The sequence below is a fragment of the Pristis pectinata genome, chromosome 31, assembly GCF_009764475.1.
Source record: "Pristis pectinata isolate sPriPec2 chromosome 31, sPriPec2.1.pri, whole genome shotgun sequence".
Classification (NCBI taxonomy): domain Eukaryota; kingdom Metazoa; phylum Chordata; class Chondrichthyes; order Rhinopristiformes; family Pristidae; genus Pristis; species Pristis pectinata.
Window position 1 is genome coordinate 3,496,911 of NC_067435.1, and position 13,065 is coordinate 3,509,975.

The 13,065-nt window shown below is 43.5% G+C and overlaps 1 long non-coding RNA gene across 1 annotated transcript in view; it reads right to left on the reverse strand.

Moving 5' to 3' along the window:
• Positions 1–13,065, reverse strand: part of LOC127584854 (uncharacterized) — a 76,219-nt gene that overhangs the window by 19,885 nt on the left and 43,269 nt on the right. The window contains exon 2 of the long non-coding RNA XR_007958442.1: positions 3,676–3,780. This is a non-coding gene — a long non-coding RNA (uncharacterized LOC127584854). The remainder of the gene's footprint in view (positions 1–3,675; positions 3,781–13,065) is intronic.

The following is a 13,065-nucleotide window of genomic DNA, read 5'->3' on the forward strand; positions in this document are numbered from 1 at the left end:
ACTTCAGAAGTGTAATCCTTGCCTCAGTTATATATTTAAAATGTCCTTAGCTACAAGTGCGGTGCCGGAGGACTGGAGGGTAGCTCATGTAGTTCCGTTGTTTAAAAAAGGATCTAAAAGTAAACCAGGTAATTACAGGCCAGTGAGCCTGACATCAGTAGTGGGTAAATTATTGGAAGGTGTTCTGAGAGATCGGATATACAAGTATTTGGATAGACAAGGGCTGATTAGGGATAGTCAGTGTGGCTTTGTGCATGGTAGATTGTGTTTAACGAATCTTGTAGAGTTTTTCGAGGAGGTTACCAAGAAAGTAGATGAAGGAAAGGCTGTGGATGTTGTCTACATGGACTTTAGTAAGGCCTTTGACAAGGTCCCATATGCGAGGTTAGTTCAGAAGGTTCAGACACTAGGTATCCATGGAAAGGTTGTAAACTGGATTCGAAATTGGCTGTGTGGGAGAAGACGGAGTGGTTGTGGATGATTGTTTCTCAGACTGGAGGCCTGTGACTGGTGGTGTGCCTCAGGGATCTGTGCTGGGGCCATTGTTGTTTGTTGTCTATATCAATGATCTAGATGATAATATGGTAAATTGGATCAGCAACTTTGCTGATGACACTAAGATTGGAGGCGTAGTGGACAACAAGGAAGGCTTTCAAAGCTTGCAGAGGGACCTGAACCAACTGGAATAATGGGCCAGAAAATGGCGGATGGAATTTAATGCAGACAAGCGTGAGGTGTTGCATTTTGGAAGGACAAATCAAGGTAGGACATACACTGTAAATAGTAGGGCACTGAGGAGTGCGGAGGAACAAAGGGATCTGGGAGTTCAGATACATAATTCCCTGAAAGTGGCGTCACAGGTAGACAGGGTTGTAAAGAAGGCTTTTGGCATCCTGGCATTCTTAAATCAAAGTATTGAGTATAGGAGTTGGGATGTTATGGTGAGGTTGTATAAGACATTGGTGAGGCCAAATTTGGAGTATTGTGTGCAGTTCTGGTCACCTAACTATAGGAAAGATATTTGTAAGATTGAAAGAGTGCAGAGGAAATTTACTAGAACGTTGCCGGGTCTTCAGGAGTTGAGTTACAGGGAAATACTGAACAGGTTAGGACTTTATTCCTTGGAGCGCAGAAGAATGAGGGGAGATTTGATAAGAGGTTTACAAAATTATGAGGGGTATAGACAGAGTTAATACAAGTAGGCTCTTTCCACCTCGATTAGGAGAGATAAGTACGAGAGGACATGGCTTTAGGGTGAAAGGGGAAAGGTTTAGGGTGAACATTAGGAGGAACTTCTTCACTCAAAGAGTGGTGGGAGTATGGAACCGGCTGCCATCTGATGTAGTAAATGCGGGCTCACTCTTGAGTTTTAAGAATAAATTGGATACATGGACGGGAGAGGTCTGGAGGGTTATGGACTGGGTGCAGGTAAATGGGCCTAGCAGAATACAGTTATGGCACAGACTAGAAGGGCCAAATGGCCTGTTTTCTGTGCTGTAGTGTTCTATGGTTCTAGTTCTGCTGTTTTATCCCCCAAGTGAGCTGGGCGTGGGGTCAAGCCCGGTTTGGAGCTTGAAGTACACCTTCTTGCTTCATACTGGGGAAGTGCTACCTCTCTGACTTATCATTGTGTCAAGGGATGTGTAAAGGATTCAAAGCAGAGCTGCAGTAATATCTTGGTCAACAGCTACCCTGCTGATAGAATTGCTGCTTGTGGGATCTTGCTGTGTGCTTGGCTAGTTACCAATAGCTACAGCAGTAATTGATTGACCATGAAGGGATTGGGTTACTGCATGGTCATGTTAGGCTGTAGGTGGACGGGATGTCCAAGTCCCCATATCCCCTGATAGTGAGCATTGACAGCTAACTTAGCCACACCAACCGCAGTCCTGCCCAACACCGGGTAAACATTCCATCAAGGGTGGGGAGGAGAAGCCAGGGTCGGAAATTGCTGGATTGCAAACAGAAGCAGGAATTCACGGCTTCACTTTTTCAGGTGATGATATTGATACTATGGTGAGAGGAGTTGGCTTGGAACCAGGTCCAAACCAATCAAAGACAGTATTCTGAAGTCAGGTCACAAATGATGAATTTAAACTACTTGAGCTTTGCTCTTGCTTTGTGACATGATCCACTTCTTTTGCCCTTGTGTCCTCTTAACCAGTTAGAATATAGAACAGTACAGCACAGGAACAGACACTTCAGCCCACCATGTCAGTGCTGATCATGCCAGTCTAACTAATTCCATCTGCCTGCACAAGGTCTGCATCCCTCTCTTTCCTGCCTGTGCATGCACTTGTCCCAATACCTCGAAAGCATTACTATTGTACCTGCTTCCACTACCAGACCTGGCAGCCTGTTCCAGGCACCCACTGCTCTCTGTGTAAAAAAGCCGCCCCATAAATCTCCATTAAACTTTCCCCCTCTCACCTTAACCTCTGCCCTCCATATTTGACATTTCCAAGAGGAAGAGGCAACAGAGCAATGAAGTCATTTGACCATTCTTTGAGAGACGTTGTTAATTAATATTGCTGCCCTACACTTTCCCCATCACCCCACAGAATTTCCCCAACAATAAACATCTAAATTATTGTGATACTTAGCTTGGTATTCACAATATAACATGGAGTTCATTCCCCGTGTGTCCCCTTTTCCACAGTCCCCTGGCTCAAAGCTCACCAACTTCTTGCCCCTCCACCTCCGGCTGAATCTGCTTGCAAAGCCTAGTCATAGAACAGAGGACAGCACAACAGTAAACGATCTGCTGGAGGAACTCAGTGGGTCGAGCAGCAACTTGAAGGGTGGAAAGGAATTATCGAAGTTTTGGGTCAAAACCCTGCATCAGCTCTGAATCATCGACAATTTCTTTCCCCCACAGACGCTGCTCGACCCGCTGAGTTCATCCAGTAGATTGTTTGTTGCTCCAGATTCCGGCATCTGCAGTCTCTTGTGTCTCAAGAGAACAATACAGCACAGGAACAAGCTATTTCACCCATGACGTCTGTGGCAACCATGATGCTCATTTAAACTAATCCCATCTGCCTGCACATGGTCAATATCTCTCCATCTCCAGCCTGTCTGAATGCCTCTTAAATCTTGCTGTTGTATCTGCCTCCACCACCTCCCCAGGCAGCCACTACTCTGTGTGTAAAAAAAACTTGCCTTGTAAATCTCTGTTAAACTTCATAGAACATAGAACAGTACAGCACAGTACAGGCCCTTCGGCCCACAATGTTGTGCTGACCTTTAAACCTCGCCTAAGACCATCTAACCCCTTCCTCCCACATATCCCTCGATTTTAAATTCCTCCATATGCCTATCTAGCAATCTCTTGAATTTGACCAATGTACCTGCCTCCACCACCACCCCAGGCAGCGCATTCCATGCCCCAACCACTCTCTGGGTAAAAAAACCTTCCTCTGATATCTCCCTTGAACTTCCCACCCATTACTTTAAAGCCATGCCCTCTCGTATTGAGCTTTGGTGTCCTTCCAAAGTGTACCACCTCACACTTCTCCGGATTGAACTCCATCTGCCACTTTTCAGCCCAGCTCTGCATCCTATCGATGTCCCTCTGCAATCTTCAACAATCCTTTCCCCCCTCTCTCCCCCTTTCCCAGATTACAACAATTCGCTGCATGAGACAAATTCCCTTCTGGTTCTTTAGCTAGTTACCTTAAAACTGAGTCCTCTGGTTGACCACCTCCTGAGGTGTTAACTCAGTGCCTGCCACTGTGGAACAGCTATCAACGGAAGCCCCTGGAAACAGTCAGGCAGCATCTGTAGACGGAGAGAGAAAAGTTGGGTTAATCTTTCAGACTAAAGACATTTCATCAGTGAACTTCTCCTTAGTTTGGCCATTGACCCAAGACTCCAACCTATAATTGTGCATGAGGTGGAATGATCTCAGATTTTTCTGCTGTTTCTGCATCCACAGATTTTTATTTTCCTTTTGGAATAAATACTGTCCTTTAGTTTGATTCTCTTTGCTTCTAAGTGAGCCAAAGTCTGTTTGTGCTGTGGTCAGGAGACTGGAACGAGTGTCTTTGGGTAGGATAGCATACTGAAGCTGCAGTTTCTGATTGACACATTAAGGTGGCTCATTGAAAATCAGTAACATGTGCATGTCAGATTAGGATGGGATCGGTCTGACCCACACTCCCAGCCAGCCCTCACTCTCCTCTGTGCTGGCAAACAGGCTGCTGAGGTTAGTGAGCAGGTTTGAACATCAAGCCTAGTGGTTTGAACCACACCCAGTGTGAGTCAGAGACTCCAGGGGAAGGACGATGCAGCAAAAGACCAAAAAAGGGAAGGTTTTGACAGCAGTAGCTTTCCGGACATTACAAATCAGTCATTTTGTGGCATGGGTGAAAGTATCAGAACAGATAAGGCACTGCACAACACATCAGATGCTTGGCTGTGCTAGACAGCTGATTCACTCCACATAAATAGTTCATTGGAGAATATCTACACACCACTGGACTTCCCTTATTGAAAAGAACACCATTAAATGAAACCATCTGAAGCACCGTCGTAATATTTGCAATGCTGCTTGAAGTCACAAGCGGAAACTTTGGGTTTGTGGATAAAGGCACACAGGGCAAAAGCAGGGATGTTCCAAACCTTAATGAGAAATTGGTTAAGTTGCATTTGGAGTATTGCATCTATTTCTGCTCCTACCGTTTTGGGTAGGGTGCAAAGCTTCTGTGGGGGTGGGCAATGGGCAGCAGAAGGGACGTATCAGAATTGCTCTGGGAGTGAAGGATTTCAGTGACAATGTTCAATTAGAGAAACTGAGGTTGGTCTTAGAGCAAAGGCTGAGAGGAGATTCAGCAGAGTTTTACAGGATTATGATAGTTCAGAGAGGATAAATAAAGGGAAACTGTTCACATTAACACCCCACTGTCATCAGGTTCTTGAACCAACCTGAAAAACCCTAATTCTACCTTGGACTATGTTTGTCCTGATGTCGTTAAGTTTATTTTTGTTTATTTTGTCGAGTAAGTTATGTATAATTTATGTTGACTTTATGTAATTTATGTTTGTCGTGTTGGCAATGTGCTGTGCTGCTGCAAAGAGCTAATTTTCATGGCATTTATGCCCTGGGTGTGCATGCCCATGGCAATAAACTTGAACTTGAACTGGAGTAGAAGTTAGAAGGGGAATGTGAGAAGAAAAAAACTACTCTCATGGGGGGTGTTAATGATTGGAACTCACTGACAGAGTGGAAACACAATCATTCAGGGCCTTCAAAAGGGAACTGGATAGATACTACAGGGCCAAGAGGGAGAAACAGCAGAATGGGATTGAATGGGTTGATCTCCAGGGAGCTAACATGGATTCTATGGGCCGAATGTCCTCCATCTGTGTTTTAACAATTCTAAGATTCATAATTCTTAATTTATTTAAGCCTCTGGCATTTTCCCACAAGGAAGGAAATTCATTATCGTATTGTCAACTTCAGGATCAATCACAAGGAAGGCATGCCAGCGTCTTTAATTTCTTAGGAGGTTAAGAAGGTTCAGCTTAACACCGAACACTATAACAAACTTTTATAGATGTACTGTTGAAAGCATCCTGACTGGTTGCATCATGGTCTGGTACGACAATTCGAATTCTCAGGAATGTAAGAAGCTGCAGAGAATAGTGGACTCTGCCCAATACATCACGGGCACATCCCTCCCCATCATACAGAAGGCGCTGCCTCAAAAAGGTGACATCTGTCATCAAAGATCCCAACATCCAAGCCATACCATCTTCTCACAGCTCCCAACAAGTAGGTGGTACAGAAGCCTAAATCACTACAGTTTAGCAACACTATGACCACTTTGATCACTAAAATTGACTTATTTTTTGACCTAATTATGTTCTTTCTTGCAAAAAATTGTGTACAATTTATGTTTAATTTATGTTTTTCTTCTGAATGCCGCTTATCTGATGCTATGTGTCTGTGATGCTGCTGCAAGTAAGTTTACCATTGCACCTGTGCACATATGTACTTGTGCATATGACAATAAACTCAACTATTGACTATTGCAAAATGTCAAATTGCAATCCTTTCAGTAATGCAAGGCTAGGGAAGGGATGAAGTGACCAATATTCCTGCTCTTGGTGACTCCCATTGGAATATGATTGCATGAACGTCTGTCCACATGCAACTGTACCTACCTCAGACAGGGATATGGCCTCTCTAAACCCCACCCTGCCACTTCAGGTTGTGAAGAGAACTATAATTAATCAAAGCAAATTGTGTAGGACCCCAAGTGCGCTCAAGCACAAAGAGGATGTGAGTTATGATGGTGGTTGGGTTTATCAGAGACGTTTACTGGCACAGACAGGACAGGTGAGGTTAAGAAGCAACTATAACTATTTCTGTACCAAAATGGATGATTGGACACGATGAGCTTCACCTCTGGGGAAGGGCCTTATATTTTGAGCCGCAGACCGTTTTCCTGTTTCTAACCCGTTCACTTGATAAGCAAGAACAGACTTTTAATATAATATGGTAATCATACAGCTATCATCTCCTATTACTTTTTCATTGATGAAGTGTTCCAGTCAGATAAGTTCTCATTAGGCATTGGCACATTGGCATTAGGTTGGGAATGGCGGCTGGAGAATTTTCATTGGAAGTCACCAGTCTATGGTGCCCCTTTCTTAGGAGAATGAGAGCAGTAGGATGCATGGCTACACCACCACCTGAAGGTTCCCCTGCCGGTTGTGCACCATCTTGACTTGGAAATATATCGCTGGTCCTTTGTTGTTGGTTGTCAGTCCTGGAACTCGCTCCCCAGCAGCATGGATGTGCCTTCACCAGAAGGACTGCAGTGGTTCAAGAGAGAGGCTCAAACACCACCTTCTCTCAGACAATTAGGGACGAGCAATAAATATTAGCTTTACTAGCAATCCCCAGATCCCAGCAATGAAAAGAAAAACTAGGAATTTGGGGAATGATCTGCACTGTAGTCAAGTGTTTCATTCAATTGTAAAACAATAATATATCCCTCTTCTACCTCCTCCATTATGTCATGTTTATGGTCCACAAATAATCCTGAATTTCTGAGTGAAGACAGAGAGAATCTTGGTCAACAGACTTAAGGCATTCAGCAATTTTGTCGCACACCTGCATTTCAGTTTATAGCCTAATCTTTGAGATTACAGGTTGCCCCTCTGGGATGCACACTGAGAATCTTTGTAGATTTTAATTTGTCCTTAGATAGACCGTATAACAATTCTTAGGCTGAGGTGAGTGTTATAGAGTCATAGAGTTACACAGCACAGAAACAGCCCATCGGCACAACTTTTCCATGCCGACCGAGATGTCTATCCGAGCTAGTCCCATTTGCCTGTATTTAGTTCATATCCCTCTAAACCTTTTCTATCCATGTACCTGTCCAAGTGTCCTTAAATGTTGTAATTGTACCTGCCTCTACAGCTTCCTTTGACAGCTCGTTCCATAATTTAGAATTACTTTAGAATTCATTTTACAGGATCTGAGTGTTGCCATTGGCAAGGTTGTGATTCATTGCTTCTTCCTGTACCTGGTGGGCAGCTCTATCCATTAACCATTGCATTAAAGAGACAAGATTTTGGGGAGTGGGTCTAACTCCACCCATGTTTGATGGCACAATACTATACATAGAAATAGTAGACTCAATTATCACAGAAGAGTCAAGAATAGGTTGGAGGGGCTGGGCTTGTATCTGCTGGAGCTTAGAACAATGACAGGGAACTTGATTGAAACATGAAATCCTTGACAGGGTGGATGTAGTGAAGATGTAGCCTCTTGTTTGAGAATCTAGAGATAGGGGTTACTGTTTCAAAAAAAGGTCGCCCAGAGATGAGTTTTTTTTCTCTCAGATGAGTGTCAGTCATTGGCACTCTTTCTCCTAGGGCAGTGGAAACCGAGTCTTTGAATATTCTTAAGGTAGCAATAGATAGGTACTTGATAAGCAAGAGGGTGAGAGGTTATTGTGGCTAGACAGAAATGCAGAGATGAGGTGATACTCAAATCAACCACAACCTTCTTATATGACTGGATGCATCACGGTTTGGTACAGCAGTTCGAATGTGCAGGAATGTAAGAAGCTGCAGATAGTAGTGGACTCAGCCCAATACATCACGGGCACATCCCTCCCCACCATCGGGAGTATCTACAGGAGGCGCTGCCTCAAGAAGGCAACATCTATCATCAAAGATCCCCCCACCATCCGGGCCATGCCATCTTCTCCTAGCTACCATCGGGCAGGAGGTACAGGAGCCTGAAGTCCCACACCACCAGGTTCAGGAACAGTTACTTCCCTTCAACCATTCGGTTCTTGAACCAACCGGCACAACCCTAATCACTACCTCAGTATAGCAACACTATGACCACTTTGATATCTTTACACTAAGATGGACTTTATTCTTTTTTTATTTTTAATTGTGTTCTTTCTTGTTAAAATTGTGTATGATTTATGTTTAATTTATGTTTTTCTTGTGAATGCTGCTTATCTGATGTCATGTGCCCGTAATGCTGCTGCAAGTAAGTTTTTCATTGCACTTGTGCACACATGGACTTGTGCATCTGACAATAAACTCAACTTTGACTCTAACCTTTGATGGAACAAACTCAAGGGGCCCAGAGCCCAAATCCTTCTCCTCGCCTGTGTGTTTCCATGTTTCTAAGAATGTGAGCATAAATTGGGGATTGGTGAAAAGTAAATTTGGAACTTATCACCTTAGTCAGTTGGTGATAAATTTTTGGAACGTTCTATCATGCAAAATACTTGAACTGCATTTAACTATTCTGATGGAAGAAATAATGATAAGGGAAATCAGCTTTGGTGATCTCTTGACTCATTGTAGTATTTTAGATGGATGTGCTACTTTGGGAAAAACTATGCTCAGCGATGAGCTTCACTGAGAGGTAATGCACTGAAGGGATAGACTTCAATAAGATCTTGGGATTTGAATGGGCTGAAGCGTTTAACAACTATGGGAGATCATATAATGAAAGGATGGCTTTGTTGGATACAAGGAGCTGAGGTTTGTTGGCAGATAAAGTACAGGAGCGATGAAACAATTGGTCTTTATGATATTAAGATAATATTCTTTTGAATTTTTGAAATCAAAAGTTGAAACCTATCTTCTAGAGTGACACACAGAGATATCCAAGAATTCTTTATTTAGTGACAAAGGAACTAATTCACTGGTTACAGCTGCTTTGGCTCAGAGCCTGTTCTACCAACTCCTACACAGTGGGAGGGAAAATATTCTTCTGATCTCCCCTCTCCTCTGGAGCATGATCATTTTGAACCTATCTCTGTACTCAGAGTCCATGCCAAGTATTCATGCATCTCAGGACATCAGTCACATGGTGGTGGTGTCTCTCTCAGGGGATTAGTGGGTGGGGTAGTATCACGAACAGGACCACTAATTGGAACACTTGGTTCTTTCCAATCCAACTGAGTAAGTAAAAGGATATCCACCCATTACTTGACCCTCACTCAGTGCCTGCTCTCTCCACTGGCCAGTTGCTCACACAAACCTCCTTCCTACAACCTACTTCTCAATAATGTTCATATATTCAGGGAAAATGAAAATGCTTTGCTTCCCTTCAGTCTAGTTTTCACCTGCCTTTCTTGATGGTCTGGAACTCTTCAATTTGCAAGCTTCTAATCCTTCCCAGTCAGGCTTTCCGATGCTGTGTGCGCCATGTAGTGTTTGCAAAGTGAAGCAGCTGTTGGCTGCTTGGACAGAGAAGGGTTTGTGGAAAGAGGCAACACACAAAGGAGCTGGAGGAACTCAGCGGGTCGGGCAGCATCTACAGAGGGAAACGGACAGTTGACGTTTCAGGTCGAGGCCCATCATTTCGACTGGAAAAAAAGAGGGGAGAGAGCCGGTATAAAAAGGTGGGGGGAGGGGGGGAGCAAGAGCTGGCAGGTGATAGGTGGAGGGGGAATGAGAGGCAGGTAAGGAAGGGGGGGAGAGTGGGAATGCTGTCAGAAGATGACATAAAAAGATGGTGGGGATTTGTCAAGAAAGGTATTTTCCTAAAACTGGTGTCCCCAAAAGGAAAGAACAATGACTTTGTTTTTGCAATCTACTGAAGAGAGAAACTAACATTGTGCTGAGGGTGAAGGAGGTGAAAGAGTTAATGTTTGGGGTTGATTACATTGACACGTTACTGATCCATTCCAGCTCTGAATCACATGGTGTCTGCTTCTCCATTAGATGCCACTCGGCAGCACGCAATCACAGGCTAAACACTGCACATGACCACAAAAGGGCATGAAATAGAAATTACAGATTTCCCTTCTTTTTAACCAAATTAGTAAAACTCAAGAACGTCAATTGTTGTGTGGATTTTTTTTAAATATTGTGACCAATGCATAGCCTAATATGCAGTGGTATGTTAACTGGCTTTCTCTTTCAGAGGCTGTTTGACTCGAGGCTAGTCAGGGTTCACATCTTCTGCTCTGCCCAGTGAAGACACGCACCACTCCCTCATCCAACTCTTTGTAGATGGCATCAGGTATGGTGGATGTTTGCCATGGTCTAGGTCCAACTCGATTGTTATCCAATTCACTTGGAGTAAAGACATTAAGGGTAAAGACTGCATTTATATGGTGCCTTTTACAACTTAAGGACACCCCAATGTGTTTTACAGCCAGTGATGTACTCTTTGATGTCTAGTCACTGTTGTCCAAGGCAAGTTCCCTTGGACAGCAATGTGATCATCTCTTTTAGTGATGCTGGCGGAGGGATAACTATCAGTCAGGAAACCACATGGAATTTTCTTTGTTTCAAAGAAAAGTCCACGTGGGTTCCTGACCAAAATGTCAGAGGGTCTTCTGTGTCCCAGGAGCTTATTGTTCATGTCTCATATGAAAGACGGCACCTCTAACAGTATGGATCTTGCCCAGTACTGTAAGGGGAGGATCAGACTGGATTGGGGGCTCAAATGAGTTTTGGTCCATAATCTTCTCAACTTCAGCAGCAGCTTTGCTAATCCTGCAGGGAATAGGGTGGCTATCTTTTGGCAACATTGGATAGGAAGTAAAGAGCCCTAGTGAGATCCCTTTAGGCTTCTCCTGAAGGTATACAGTGGGAACCCTCACAGCGACCAGAGAAACAACTGTCACTATCTCTCACTCAGTGGATCAACCACTCAGCCTCATCTTGTTGAATCCACTGGGACAGTAATCAGATGGGTTCAGTAACTAGAGAGTGATTCATTCCAGCTTTCCCAGGTGAAAATTCACCAGAGCATTATCTCTCAACTTGCAGGAATCATACCACAGGACATCTGATATCTACTAATGTGAAACTCTTTTGTTTCACATGTTAAAGGAAAGCCAACCATTTTTTATGACTTTTGTTCTGGCCCCCAAAATACAGCATCCACAAGAGAAGAAGTCAAAAGCCTCTAGCTGGAAATGTGATAGAAATTCTCTATAGAATTAAGCACTAGGTGTGACTGATAACAGTGGTGGGGGTGAGAGAGGGTGGGTTAATTAGATTGCACTTGCCCTGATCTTGCAACCGCTCAGCACATCCTGATGTCCTCGTTAAAAGCTCTTGCAAGATGATTTGCATTGCCCTTTCCTCATCTCTCATTGGTCAATTTCATGCCCTGAGATTATTTCCCATTGGTCTGTCTTCATTCAGAAGCACTTCACATTATTTTTGAGCCGTCATTATTGTAATACAATAACAGTGGCAACCAATTTTCTCCCACTCAAGGCAATACAGATTTCACCAAATGACGTTTCTTTTCAGTGATGTTTTAAACATTAGTCAGGACACAGGAGAAGATTCCCCTTCTCTTAACAAAGTAACTCATTGTAGTCTTTGTTGGTTCCTTATGTTACTCCTGGCATAAGCGAATATGCCAAGGTAGGACCATCAACAGAACATCCTTAATTGAAGGGCAATAATTCTCAACAGAACTGTAGTGTCTTGTGCAGCGATGTATTGCAGTCCCATCATATTTAAAGGTACATCATACAAATATATTATTTTTACTAGGATCATGGGATCTTTAGGGCAGATCAGAGTTCAGCGACTCTTGAGGAATAGTTCTTCTGTCAGGACAAGCCTCAAACTGAAATTTATGGTCATGCAGTTGGAGAATTTGAGCCCTTCACACAGACAAGGAAGCCACCAATCACTCACAGTTAACACTTCAGGCAAACTGTGACTGTAACTCTACTGATCCAGAATAACTGTGATAAACCCCTGGTAGCACAAAACCAAGTGAAATTATTTAGATAAATGTGTCACTTGTGCACAGCACCTTTAGAACTTTCCAACACTGAACTTCAGACTGTGTTTCCATGCACTAGAACAAGGTGCGCCAGGAATATGATCACTCCCACACTGACAGTCCCACCGTATCATTAATCCTGGGCTTGGTGGTCATTGTGGTCACCACTAGTAACCACCCTTGGCATGAAATTAGATAAGGAACTCCTCAAGCAAATAAATCAAAATTGTTTTTGTTGCTTTTTGGGAATAACGCACTTGAGAATGATGGTAAAAAGGGGCTTTGGTTGTCGGATGTAAGCCATTGCGATGCTCCACATGTAGAATGTATAAAATTGAAGGAAATGATACAGCCCAGCTGGTTTATTCTTGGCCCTACACAAGCATCTCCCAGTGGTCCCCATCTAACACCATCAGCAGAACCTTCCATTAAGGGGATAGCACAGGGATTACTTTACCAGGGCCGGCATGGAGTCAAGGGGCCAAACAGCCTCCTCCAAGACCATAACATTCTGCTGTTCTCTGCAAAGCTTTGGGCAAAAACGGCAAGACTACGGTCACCTATATCATTGAAAGGATTCAAAATATATGGAATCAGAACCAGGACTATTGAGAACATTTCTAGAAAAATTGTTCCTATGTTACTTCAGCTTCCTTTTAAATGCCTCTCCAAACCCTCCAAGATCCCATTAACCTAAAACGTGAAAGAAACCTTCAGGTTTTACCTCGTTTCCATCTTCCAGGCCGTAAACTGAGAAATCCATGGACATGGGAATACCAGCATAAAACAAGAGCAGATCAGTCTATACTTGTAAC